The 13,236-nt window shown below is 40.9% G+C and overlaps 1 protein-coding gene and 1 long non-coding RNA gene across 2 annotated transcripts in view; both read right to left on the bottom strand.

The window, feature by feature from the left end:
* The window catches only part of RAD54L2 (RAD54 like 2), an 82,402-nt gene extending 82,191 nt beyond the window's left edge, over positions 1-211 (bottom strand). Inside the window, exon 1 of the mRNA XM_044451158.1 lies at positions 193-211. The gene's annotated coding sequence lies outside the window, so the exon portion shown is untranslated. The remainder of the gene's footprint in view (positions 1-192) is intronic.
* An 8,548-nt stretch (positions 212-8,759) lies between these two features.
* Positions 8,760-13,236, bottom strand: part of LOC123034214 — a 12,734-nt gene continuing 8,257 nt past the window's right edge. The window contains exon 2 of the long non-coding RNA XR_006416714.1: positions 8,760-9,343. This is a non-coding gene — a long non-coding RNA (uncharacterized LOC123034214). The remainder of the gene's footprint in view (positions 9,344-13,236) is intronic.

Below are 13,236 nucleotides of genomic sequence, written 5' to 3'. Positions count from 1 at the left end.
TGAGGGTAGGGACAGCGGCCTGCATCGAGTGGAAAAGAGGAAACGGGGCGCGCGGCGGTGAGCCAGAGAAGTGCTCCCGTCCCCATTTTTCCGGGGACAACGAAGGCCTCTCCTTGCTGGAACAGCTATTGCGGAACGGGAGGCAGCCTTCGGCCTAGATGGAAGAGTAGGACGCTCCGTCCTCATCCCTACCTTCTCGTCTAGCAGAGCGCTCGGCAAGCCAAGGAAAGACACCTCAGCTCGCTTTGCTCACGCCAGCCTCGCTGTCTTTAAGGCAAGTTTTACCAGAAAAAGGGCAGGCAACCGTGTTGCTCCATTCGAAAGGAGCCCAACAAAACTGAAAGTGACGTGTAAATGCCCTTGCATAAACACACAAATAGAGTCTATTAAGCCCAATTCGCCGTATCACGACATGGTGAAGAAGTTCTGAAGTACTTAGAACTCCTCTCATTTATTAATATCACTAATATACTGCTTAATATAACAACATATCTAAACAATTTACATATGTATATACATATTTATTTTTCTATGTAAAACATTAAGCAAGAAACTACAAAGGATGGAGAGGGGTAGAAAAAGCTATACCTGATGAGAAAGCCCAAATGTTTACAGCGGAGCTGGGCGAGTGGTTGTCTGAGAACGACATACAGCCCTATGTTCAATTTCATGTAGGCGAGGGTTGCCTAAAAGAAGGGCAGGAGATACCAGAAGGAATGTCTCTTAGGTTCTCCTTAAAGTCCCTCCTGCAGGTGCACGCTCTCCTGAAGGTTGGCAGGTCATTACATGAAAAGAGGGCTTTCTTAATTGTGGTCCTCCATTTATGCAATGCTCTCTCCAAGGAGGCTTGCCTGGAACCCATACTATTATATTTTTAGCACTAGGCAACCATTTCTCCCAGGCAATTTAGAATTTTATTGTGATTTCATTTTTATTGTATGGATTGCCTTTAGCCTATTTTAACTTCTCATATTGTGAGAGGCATTGTTTTGTTATAGGATAACAAATATCATAGCTAAAATAAATAACATTAACAAGTGGTTCTGGCCCTGCCCACCACTGGCATGAGTGCCATATAATCACTACCATAGATTTCCCCGCTGCCCTGGTCCCCATCTGTGATTTATAGCTTGTATTTGTTTTACAATGGAATGAAGGAAGTGCTGTGCATCTATAACTAGGTTAATTCTCTTTAGATACAAAACTGATTTCAGGTTGTGACAATTTGGAGCAAAAAAAAAAAAATAGTTGCCCTCCTCTTGAAAATATTTATTTGAAAACTGTTTCCTCCCTCAAGAACTTGCCTGTCAGTTTCATCTTTAGAGACCTTGCTCCATGCTCTGCTACCAAGGTACATCAGTTTAGCTAGGATACAAGGTAAGCCCTTTTCAGTGGTAGCACCTTAATGATTGTGAAACAAAGGAAACCTCAAACTGCGCTCTGGATGGCAAGCAAGGGCTTCTTTACTATGTGTGCTGCTCACATGGCTTTATGTGGACTTGTGAAGCAAACACCAATGAAAACAAAGGTTAAAAAACCCAACAACACTGTTAACAAGTGATGTTATTTTATTTAGTATCATTTAAATACTTTGACACTATTTAGCATTTCTGACTCTAGGAAGAATTTTTGTTGCTTTGTTTATGTATACTGTACTTTCCATGTGCCCTAAACATTTCACACATATTGGCTCAGTAAATAATGCAACTACCTTGTCAGGGTTCACAAACAAATATCTCTGTATACAATTTAAAGTGTTAACAGGATTTGTTGAAATGTTAAGGGAAAAAAGAAATGTAAATAAAAAGCTTTTGATCTTAAATATAGCTGTTTAACTTGAACAAAGATGCCATTTGACCCAAACACAATATTCAAACTCTATGAATACCCCATCATTATGTGAACCATCCGAAGAGCCTTTTTGGCTGATGGATGGTATATAAAAATTTTATAAATAAAGGAAGAAATTAAAGGTACTCTCGTGAATTTAGTCAATCAGTGATTTGCACATGCATCTGCCTAACGTCTTAGCAGCTGCTTTCTTCTCACCCATTGTTCTGCTACCCTTATTGAAGTGGAAAGTGTCAAATTGCATCTGTGCAGCATTGCCTGTTTGGGTTACAAGGTGAGGTTTTAGTAGAAAGAGTAAACTGGTGGCTGACATGTGGCCTTTCCCCATTAAAAATAGATTTTTAAAAAAGAACAGTAAATCAACTGATATTTTTTCTCATTTATTTATTTATTTATTTATTTATGATATTTGTATGCCGTCCTTTGTGAGAGCCTCAGGATGGCTTACACAAATAAAATACCCATACATAAAAGTATAACATAAGTAAATTAACGATCCACTCTGGCTGCAATTAAAATATGGTAATAAAATTCAATATTAAAACTTGTTAAAATATTGATTTAAAAAAAGGTCTTAACCTGGCGCCGAAAAACATATAATGACGGTCCCAGGCGGACCTCTCTGGGAAGTGCATTCCATAGATGGGACGCCACCGCAGAGAAGGTCCTCCTCCAGGTACTCTGTCTCCTAATGTCTTTCAAAGCGGGTTCCCAGAGGAGGGCTTCTGCTGCCAATCTCAGGGGGCGGAAGGGCAAATAGGGAAGGAGGCGTTCCTTTAGGTATCCCGGTCCCAAGCCGTTTAGGGCTTTATAGGTAATAACCAGCACCTTGAATTGAGCCCGGACTTCGATGGGAAGACAATGGAGCTGATAGAGGACTGGGGTTATATGAGAGTAATGCCCAGTCCCTGACAGCATCCTGGCAGCTCTGTTTTGCACCATCTGAAGTATCCAGACTGTCTTCAAGGGCAGCCCCACGTAAAGCACGTTACAGAAGTCCAGCTGGGAAGCAACCAATGCGTGTGTTACTGTTGCCAGGCAATCTTCCTCCAGGTAGGGATGCAGCTGATGGATTAACCGAAGCTGAAGGAAAGCGCTCCTCGCCACTGCTGTCACTTGAGCTTCCAAAGACAGCTCCGGGTCGAGGAGCACTCCCAAGTTGCGGACCCTGTCCTTTAGAGGGAGTGCAACCCCATCCAGGGCAAGGCCCAAGTCACCTACCCGGAAGCTCAAATCACCCACCAACAGGACCTCCGTCTTGTCTGGATTAAGTTTCAGTTTACTGGCCCTCATCCAGCCCATTACCACAGCCAGGCACAGGTTCAGTACAGCCACTGCCTCACCTGGGTCAGTTGAAAAAGAGAGGTAGAGCTGGGTGTCATCAGCATACTGATGATCCCTCAGCCCAAACCTCTTGATGACCTTTCCCAACAGTTTCATGTAGATGTTGAATAGCAAGGGGGACAAAATGGAACCCTGCGGTACTCCATGGCATAGCTGCCATGGCGCAGAGCCAAAGTCCCCCAGCACCACCTTCTGGAATCAGCCGTCGAGGTAGGAGTGGAACCACTGCCAAGCAGTGCCTCCTACTTCCAGTCCCGCTAGCCTATCCAGAAGGATACCATGCTCCATGGTATCGAAAGCTACTGAGAGGTCCAGGAGGACCAACAGGGATGCACGCCCCCTGTCTCTCTCCCTGCAGAGGTCATCATACAGGGCAACCAAGGCAGATTCAGTACCATACCCGGGCCTGAAGCCGGACTGAAATGGGTCCAGATAGTCAGTCTCATCCAAGAGTGCTTGGAGTTGTCCCGCCACCACCCATTCCAACACCTTGCCCAAAAACGGGATGTTGGTCACTGGTCTATAATTGGCAGCCATCTCTGGATCCAGAGACACCTTCTTTAGGACAGGCCTGATTACCGCCTCCTTTAAATGAGCGGGCACCCAGCCGTCCCTCAGAGAGGCGTTAATAACCTCCAGGATCCAGGCACCAATCCCGTGTTTGGCTTTGGTCAGCAGCCACGAAGGGCAAGGGTCGAGTAAGCAAAGGTCATTGGGGTCATTGACCCCAAAGGGATTGTGACTAGAAAGATTCATGGTCTCAAAAGTATTTGTATTTCTGCTTTACTTTACTCACTACCTTAGATTAAGATGTTACAAGAAATCTGCTTGAGAAGTGCCATGTGGGAAAAACTTGAACAAACTAAATTTGTTATATATGCCTAGGTAGTATTGACTTATTTTAAGGAAACATACCAAATGGCCATGTACTATGGGCTTCCCTAAATGACAGAGAGGGTTTAGATGATACTCAAAGCCCAAGGTGTCTACGTAGCCATGCTGAAAGTTGCCCTATGGGGCAGCTTAACTAGTGCTCTGGCATAGACATGGTCCTCGGCACTGCCATCCCCTCTTCCCCCTCAATCCTCCACCTGGTATCCAGAGGACACCAACCTGGAGCACTGTGGAGAGCAAGATGGTAGCTGTTAAAAGTGGGCACTTTCTGCAGCTGCCATCTGCTTCCCTGCCCCGTGTTCCAGCCAGCGTTGGCAGGAACAAGAGGTGGGGGACTGGTGGAGGGGACATGGGCACCTGATGCTAGGCTTCTAAACTCTTCAGCTACATAGCTGAACAATGAGAAAGCCCCCACTCCCTCAGTGAGTTGCTATGCACCTGTTCCCACTTTCTGAAGCCTGAAAAGTTGGTACACACAGGTGCTACACATTCATGGTGGAAGTAAAGAGTGAAACAATTGCATAGATTGTACTGAAACACCAGGTAAATTTGTTTCATATTCCCTGGAATTTGACAAGCAATAACTACAATAGGACCACCAGTTCTGCAACTGTTAATAATAGCCTAAACCAGTCAATATCAATCTATCTAGGCAATATTGCACAATGAAACTGAAGAAAGGAAACCAGAACAAATCCTGCAAAAGGTTGCAAGCTAGTGGTAGAATAAAGATTTAAGGTGAATTATTCTAATCCATAGAATGCAGAATAATTAGGAACATTTAATTATACCTAACAAAGCTTTTGTACAAACAAGTATTGCTGTTAAACGATGATTTAAAATGCTATAGTTGATGTTAGCTTCTACTCCCTGCCTTCAGCCAACCACTTTCGGTTGCCAGTTGTTCTAAGTTTCCAGTAAAATATATTCTTTGAAAAATATGCCTCCAGTTGCAGCAAAAATACTTTTAGTATAAATGGCCACCTCTATTATCTGCTCACAAACATATTGTGCACTTTCTTTTCTATAGGTGGTTGACTGAGACCGCACAACTCCATGTGCATGTGTGTTACTCTGATTTTCCTATCACTATAGCTTGAAGTGGCAATTTGGAGCCACTCCCGCACCAGCAGAGCTACTTGAGGGGAAAGGCTGCCACCTGCCAGTGAAACAGGCCAGATTCCTCTCTTGCCAGGAGATCTGTGCTTAAGCAAGCACCAAAACAGGACTGATTCTCATGAGTAATTCTTCCCACCACACAAAAGCAAAAGGAGTAGAGAACTGTACTGGGATGAAAAGGGCTCTCCCTGTTCCAAGCCACAATGTTGCAATGCATTGTAAGTCACTCTGGAAAGATTTTATCTTTAAAGATGGAATAAAATAAATCAACATAACTACAATAAAAGATATCATTGCATGCTTCTGCTATAAAAGCACCTACAACATTACCAGCAGATTTTTCTATTATTGCAAATGCTATCAAAATGACAGCAACAGATAACAACTGGGCAGGATGACATCTGCTGAAGTATTAAAAATATGCTTCTTCAGGAAAGCTTTGCAGATTTTTTTCTCTCTCACATTTAGGACCCAACTGATTACCATAATTGGAATCCAAAGGGACTTTTACCTCCTCAGGTCACAATGACTGTTAGCTCATGAATCTTTTCCCTTGCTCCTTCTCCTACCACATAGGAAATCGTATTATATATCAATCATCTCCTTGATGTATTACAGGAAGCCTTGTGCTAACCACTCAACATAGTGAAGCTCAGCCAGAGGCATAAAGTATAACCATAAGTCTATGCAAGCTGAGAGCTGTCCAATTCTGCCGTTCGCTTCTTCAAGTTCTTCTAGTCCTTCTTGTGGCAACTTTTGACTGACATTACAGGAGCAGAATGCTCAGATAGTTCTTAGGATGTAGCCATGGCCCTTTCCTTGCCTTTACCAGTTCCTTACACCCATAAAACCTCCTACATAATGCTGATATCCTAATACAGACAGAGAATAGGGTTGATGCCCCAAATAAAGGGAAAGGGGCTAAAAGTGTCTTTGTACTAGCCTTTTCTAATTTGATGCCTTCCAAATGTCTTGGACTACAACTCCCACCATCCTCCAGCCAAAATAGTTGTCTGGGGGACGTGAGGAATTGTACTTCAACACATTTTGAGGACATCCTGTTGAAGAAGACTAGCACAGTTTGTAGCTATGTGCCATTGCTGCTATGTGCATAGTGGAATATGTAATTGTTCTGTAACTGTGCATGCACATGTGAATGTAAATGGTTCTATACATATAAATTTTATCCTATCAATACTTATGGTAATGTACACTTACATTCCTCCGTCTTCTAACTTTCTGCCAAAACAGCTGGATCCTTCATCACAAGTCTATGAGCAAGTCTTTTAATTTGCTCTATCAGACACAGAATCTTTTGCCTACTCCTCATGCTCCAAAAGTATGGAATCAATCCCATCCTAGAAATAATGTTAATATAGAGTTGCTTTGTAGTATTTTCAACCCATACCAATTAAAATAGCAAAACCTTTATTTTCCCCAATCTCCACCAACAGCTTACAATACCAGAGAGCATCCACAGTTCAATAATTTGCCACATAGCCAACTCACTATCAAGTCTCTTACCACTCCCAGGACCAACGACACCCATAACGCATAGTCTACTAATCACTCTCTTGCATCCCCCCTAAAAATCAAGCATGTCAACTTCCTCCTCTCCCTCCATTTTATAGACATGTAAACAGTCAAGACTCAGGGTTTCTCTTCCCACAAATTGTAATCCTAATTAGATTGCTAGAAGGCAGGTGTACACCTGCAAGACAATGGCTTTCTGCATCCTAGTTGCCTTGCAGAATGCACACGAGAACCAAGAGGAAGAAGAGATGTACAAAAACAGTGCAGCAGCTGGCCATGGGAATGAAATGGTCCCAGAAGTGTGTAGGAGCTGAGTTTAGGGCAGAGGAAAGAGAAAACCAGTATACAAGCACAGTCAGGCACATATACCAATATGGGATCCATGATCTAGTCCAGCCTTTCAGACGTGTCAGACTACAACTCCCATCATCCCCAGACAACATGCTGGTGGGAGTTGTAGTCCAACACACCGAGCGAATGCCACATTGGGGAAGGTTGAACAAGTCCATCTAAGTACGAGGAAGGAAGCAGGCATGATTTTAAAATAGGAGAAACAATGCATTAAATCAGGGATGGACAACTTTTAGAAGACCTGTCCCTCATGAGATCACATTCTGGCCATTGCAACAATGAAATTCAGCTGAAAAGAAAAGAGGTAGCTTCCACCAAAAATTGGCAGCAAAGCAACAAGGTAAAAATGGATACATGAAACTTGTTTTGAAGCTTTATCCTAAATGTGGCCATTTTCGTAAATGTGCTCACAGGGTGCGAGGCCCACAAAACAAATGTTTTCCACCCCTGTACTAAAGAAACAAAATTAAACATTTAATTCACCCAGTAGGCAGCAGTGCTATATACACTTACAGGGAATAATCCCTGCTGTACTCGAGGGTGCCCATATTCATGCAGACAGGTAGTTTAGAAAGAGCAAAATGTCAAGATGGAGTGATTACTGAAAACCTCAAGTGAAGAACTGGACAGTGAATTCTGGCAGCAGTAACTTGCTATGTAAAAATCAGTGTGAAGCTCACATTCACACACACATAATCAAGTTTCCTCATTCAACCTCCAAGGAGAACATAAGAGGCCTAGAGAACAGGAAAATGAATGAAAGGCTCAGGTTGCTTTTGTATGCAAAGAAGCTGAAAAATTTAAGCTAGTTAATTCAGAAAAGGCCTCAAAAAGAGCAGACATGGCAGATAATAAATGAATCATATGGAAAAGACAAATTGAGTTCTCTTCTTTCATTTAACCTTTGCATTAATTAAGAGCATACAATGTATTAAAAACCAACCATGTTCAGAATGAAAAAGAGAACTTCTAATAATATATTGCATAGTTAAACTGGGGATTAAAATAGTATATAAGACATTCCAAAATAAGTTGTTAGTAGGACTCATTTTAGAGTGTCTAAAACAAATGACCCAAAAGAGAGTGAAATACAGCATAGGGGGGTTGTTCAGGACATTTAAAAAAAAAAGGCAATAGTAATGTCAGGATTAGAAATACCTTATTCTGTGGACAAAACACTGTACCTATTTTCACTCTAAAAATAGTGACAAATTGTACCCCTTTCAATAAAAGCCACCTTTTCTTCCTTGGAAGTATGTACAACTGGTCCTTTCCCTTCTGCTGTAGGAGTCAATTTTTATATATTTAAAATTGTTCTATACAGTGGATCAGTGTTTTGAACTCCTATAGCCCATTGATTTTTTAGGGTGATTTCCTTCCCAGTACATATTCCTAGGACTGCAGCATTAGTATTTGTGTTAGGCACACAAGATATTAAACAGACTTTCTGCAATACTCATCTGAAATGGCATTCCCTTAAAACAAATGTTGGATGATGATGGTAAAACGCCAAGTCCTTGATGGAGAAAACATTCCAGAAAGTGAGCATTGGTACATTAATTAATATTATCAGTATTCACAGTCATTTTGCCACAAAAATTGAGCCAGTTCAAAGCAAAACATTGTTTCTAGATCTCAGTCTTTCAGAACAATAGAGAGGCACAGAGTTATTTCTTTTGCTTTCCAGCAACTGAGCTTTATTTTAATTCAATGGATATCTCACCCCTGAAGTGTAAGCCCCTTTCTTAGTGATTCCATAACAAAGCTTCTGCACAGAACACCTTCTACAACTGTTCTTGGATTTAAGAATATTCATGATGCAGTTTAGAGAGATGTATTAAATATTCCATGGATGTTTATTCCAGTTATCCTGGTTGAAGTTCTTCTTCTTCTTCTTCTTCTTCTTCTTCCTCTTCCTTTTCTTCTTCTTGTATTGCATTTGTATCCCCTTTTTTGCACCCAAGGCAGCTTACATCAATTTATTATATTTCTATCTATATACTCTCATAACCATGCATATCAAAGAAACACAACTACCATATAGACTGATTTTATCAATCTTCAGAAATCATGGTCTGTGACCCAACAAATGCAGTTTCCTTAGGATGGCATACACCCAGCATTATGTACAGGGACAACCATTTGTTCAACAGTTTTGTTTTTCCTTCCGACATTCAGTGCTCCCACATTCCAAAATATGATCCAAAGGGTCCTTTAACCATGCAGAACGATTTGGGGGTTACAAGGGGAGCTGCAAGATAAAAAAAAGGAATTCAATCTATTGGCAACATCCATCCTTCATCATTTGCTCTCAAGGTATGTAGTATTGACATGTGATTAACAGAGAATACCTCCTCCTCCTTTCCTTTTGTGCCAAAAGATTTTGTGGCACTAGTGAAGAAATCCATTGGAAACACTTCAGTATGGATAGCTCTCACAAATGTAATTTCACATCCAACATAACCTTTTAAAAATCTTGTTGCGATATATACAGTTGATCCCAAACTACATTGCCTTTAATTTCTACAAGCTGCTTTGCTAAGGCCAATGGTGGGTGGGAATGTTTGCAAGAGAATAGATGCCTGCTTTGTGACATCACAACAGAATCTGGTGATAAAACATGTCTTTGAAGAAGGCACAGTGGTTGTAGCAGAAGAATCATTAAGTGAAACAAAGTCATCTATTGCAAGAAGAAATCGTAAATGTGTTGAGCCAGTATCATCAGTTTTAATCAACAGGTATTTCTGTAAAGGTAAATATAAAATGTTTAACGAAATACAGCCCTCTGTTAAAGAGAGTCCAACAGCAAAATACCCAAACACTTGGCCCTTGAATGTAACCTCAAGAAAGAGTTATAGTCGTCCCATTTCTCTGACTGCATCGTGCATTTTCAATGGCTGTTTTGCCTTATTCGCACATACCAGGACCTGGTTCACATACCACCAGCCAACCATGGTTAATAAGCTGTGGGTTGTTGAAAATGCAGTGGGAACAAGCATGTGCGGTGCTTTCAGTCTCTCCCACTGAGACAAACAACCCAGGGATATCCAGTCCCTGAGCTGTTTACATGACATGCCAGCTAGAACTCTGGGTTGCTGAAGGATGATCAAGGTTTAAATTTGATGTTTGTGGTTAGAGAAAGTAAATTTTGTTTTAGAACTATGAAACAAACAAGAAGGTGAAAAACATACACGCGATATATACGCTGCAACAACAACTAAATATATTTAGAGAAATGTAACATGCAGTTCAGTGCATCTTGAGGCAGAGATGGTATTATGATTCAAGCTGTTAGTACTAGAAACCCAAATCTCCAGGAGGCCCTCTGTCCTATCCCAGTCATTTATTTACTTATTAGATTTTTATCCTGTCTTTTTCTTTTTTGGGGCGTGGAGGATGACTTGAAGTATTTTATATAATTCTCTTCTCCCTGCTCTCAATCTTATCCTTACAACAACAACCCTGTGAGGTAGGTTGAATTACTTCTCTTACTCCTTTTCTATCTCTAACATGTCTCATTTCCAGCTATTTCTGTGTGATGAGTTAAACCAGCTCTCCTGTGGAAAGAGCTCTCCTCCTGGGAATAGCTAAGGCCTGTTGTGCCAGCATAAGTATGTCCAAGCCTGTACCACAATGCCACAGCAACCCAACAAGTCAAGATAACACACTTGCATTATTACTGGCACAGAAGTAATTCTAGTCCATCTTCCTTGCTGATGTAGCATTTCAGAGAATTGTGGGACAATTAATATGTGAGCTTCAAACCACCTATTAGTTTGGGTAACACTGCACTCTATGCACATTTATGAAACAGTATGTACCCGATTATAGTAGATCAGTCTCACTCATAGGTGTGCATATAATACAATATTATTCAAACCAACATCCAAGTAAACATGCATTAGATGGGGCTGTAGGGGATTTAACTATTGTAGTCAAGTTTTCCGGGCAAAATGGCATGCAGTTGTTATTTGATTTAGTTAAGACATTTTTATACTGTTCCTATTTAGTCAATGACTCTCAGGACGGTTTACAATATATTTAGTTGCAGAAATTATTTTATAACCACAGAGCTGCTTAACTTATCAACAGTCTCAGTGGTTTAGGTTTATTTGCCTTCTGAAACATTCCAAAGAAAGAAAAATGAAAAAAAAATTGGCAAGCAACTTGTTTTGCTTGTAAGTCAACACAGACAGCCAAAGGCTACAGGAGACATTGCTAGCAAGTCAGAATGCCTTTTGTTAGGCGATAATCCCCAATGTCCACTCTAAAAATATAAGCTATTATGCAAGACTTTCCCTATTCAGATGAGAACAGTGAGATTGTTAACAGGACTGGTAAACATGAGCAAAACTTTGCCACTGCTTTGTAATCTGCACTGGTTTCTGGACTATTCCCATTATTTTCAAAGTCCTAATTGGCCTGGGGCTGGGCTGCCTGAAGGATTCTCTCCTCTTGCATATTTGTGCCTTTCTTTTGATGATGTCCCCACTAGCTAAGCTCAGTGCCTTCTTAGTTTTAGCATTTGGTTGTGGAATGCCCTCTACAGAGAGGCTCTTAACATTTTGCCATCCTAGATGAATATTGCCTTACTTTTCCAGGAATTTTAGTCTTTCCATTTCTGTTGTTTTAAATTTATCGCTGTGTGTTCCAATCTTTACACGGTTTCTGGTTTTTATTTTGGTTTAATAGTATAATTTTACACTTCTAGAAGTATTTTTTTTCATGCCAATGCATTTAATGGATTTAACTGCTGTGAACTGCCAGTGATCTTCAGTTATTGAGCAGCACAGAAATGAAATGAAATGAATGAATGAATGAATAAATAAATAAATATGATTCTGTGGTAACTGAACATATTGGTGAAAAGGCAACAGGGGAGTGAAGGGGCTAAGCAGCCTGGCTTCACTCCTCTTCTGGATTCCCTGACCTGGCTGTAGGGCTGCCCTAACATGTTTTGCTGCTGGAGGCAGAGCATCGAGCAGCACTCCCCACTTCCATCCAAGACTTACATGACACTGTTTCATCAGAGCCATATAGCTTCAGGATCTGCACTCAGCATATGCACTGCAGCAGCGTCTTTCTTATAATTAAAATCCAATGTCTTTTCTATACCCAGCTCAGCTTCTAGCTCTAAAAACAGGCTGCAGTTTGCAGAAGGATTTGATACTATAGGGCCCTCAGAATTTCTCTGCTGGATCATATTAAAGGTTCATCTTATCTAGCACCTTGCTACTTCCCACAGGGAATAGCCTTCTGCTGTTGCAAATCCCTCAAGTAGCATCTGGAGATTTCATGTATCAATCACAGCTAATATTTGCTAACCCTACTCTCTTCTATGAGTTTGTTTAATTCCATTTTAAAAGCTATGTAAGCCAGTAGCCATCCCGTCTTGTGGCAACGCACTGTAATACTTTATGTGATTTATGTGCAAGTCCTTCTTTTTGTCCATCCTCAATCTGCTGTGCTGTCCATAAAATTCACTGGGTGATCCCAGGTTTGAGGAAGGTTTTTTGGGGAGGTTACCAACACTGATAAATTTTGTACCGGAACAGTATTTAATATTCACAGTAATATTCACTCTTTTAAATTATTTACTTGCTTCTTGGACATTAATAAATGGTTAGCATAAATGGATTCTCCAGGCACTTTTGACAGTTAAAAGACTGATATTAGAACAGTGGAAGGATACACACTCACCTCCTATAATGTAATGAATTAAGGACATTACAAAGCTTCCAATATCTGAATGGATGGCATATAGCCACCATCTTCAAATGCATACTGATTTGGGTATCTTGTCTGCTTTTCTTGAAGTCTATGTTTAATGGCTAGAAACCTGTTCGCATTTCATGCAAAACCATGAACATATATTAATAGTTTAGAAAAATTAACTCCGGTACACCACACTAGGAGCCCCTTTGTGGGCACCACTGAAAGTGCCCACTTCTGCCCTAGCCCTAACACCTAGCGCTCACTGGAAATTAAGGTTGCTTCTGTGCGACTAAGCTCCATTGGATTCAATAGGAATTAGAAAAGGTCAGTTTACATTGCGATCCCAAAGAAGAGCAATGCCAAAGAATGTTCAAACTACCGCACCATTGCACTCATTTCACATGCTAGCAAAGTTATGCTCAAAATCCT

The sequence above is a fragment of the Varanus komodoensis genome, unplaced genomic scaffold, assembly GCF_004798865.1.
Source record: "Varanus komodoensis strain SLA01 unplaced genomic scaffold, ASM479886v1 scaffold6_2, whole genome shotgun sequence".
Classification (NCBI taxonomy): Eukaryota; Metazoa; Chordata; class Lepidosauria; order Squamata; family Varanidae; genus Varanus; species Varanus komodoensis.
This window is presented reverse-complemented; position numbering and strand designations above follow the sequence as displayed.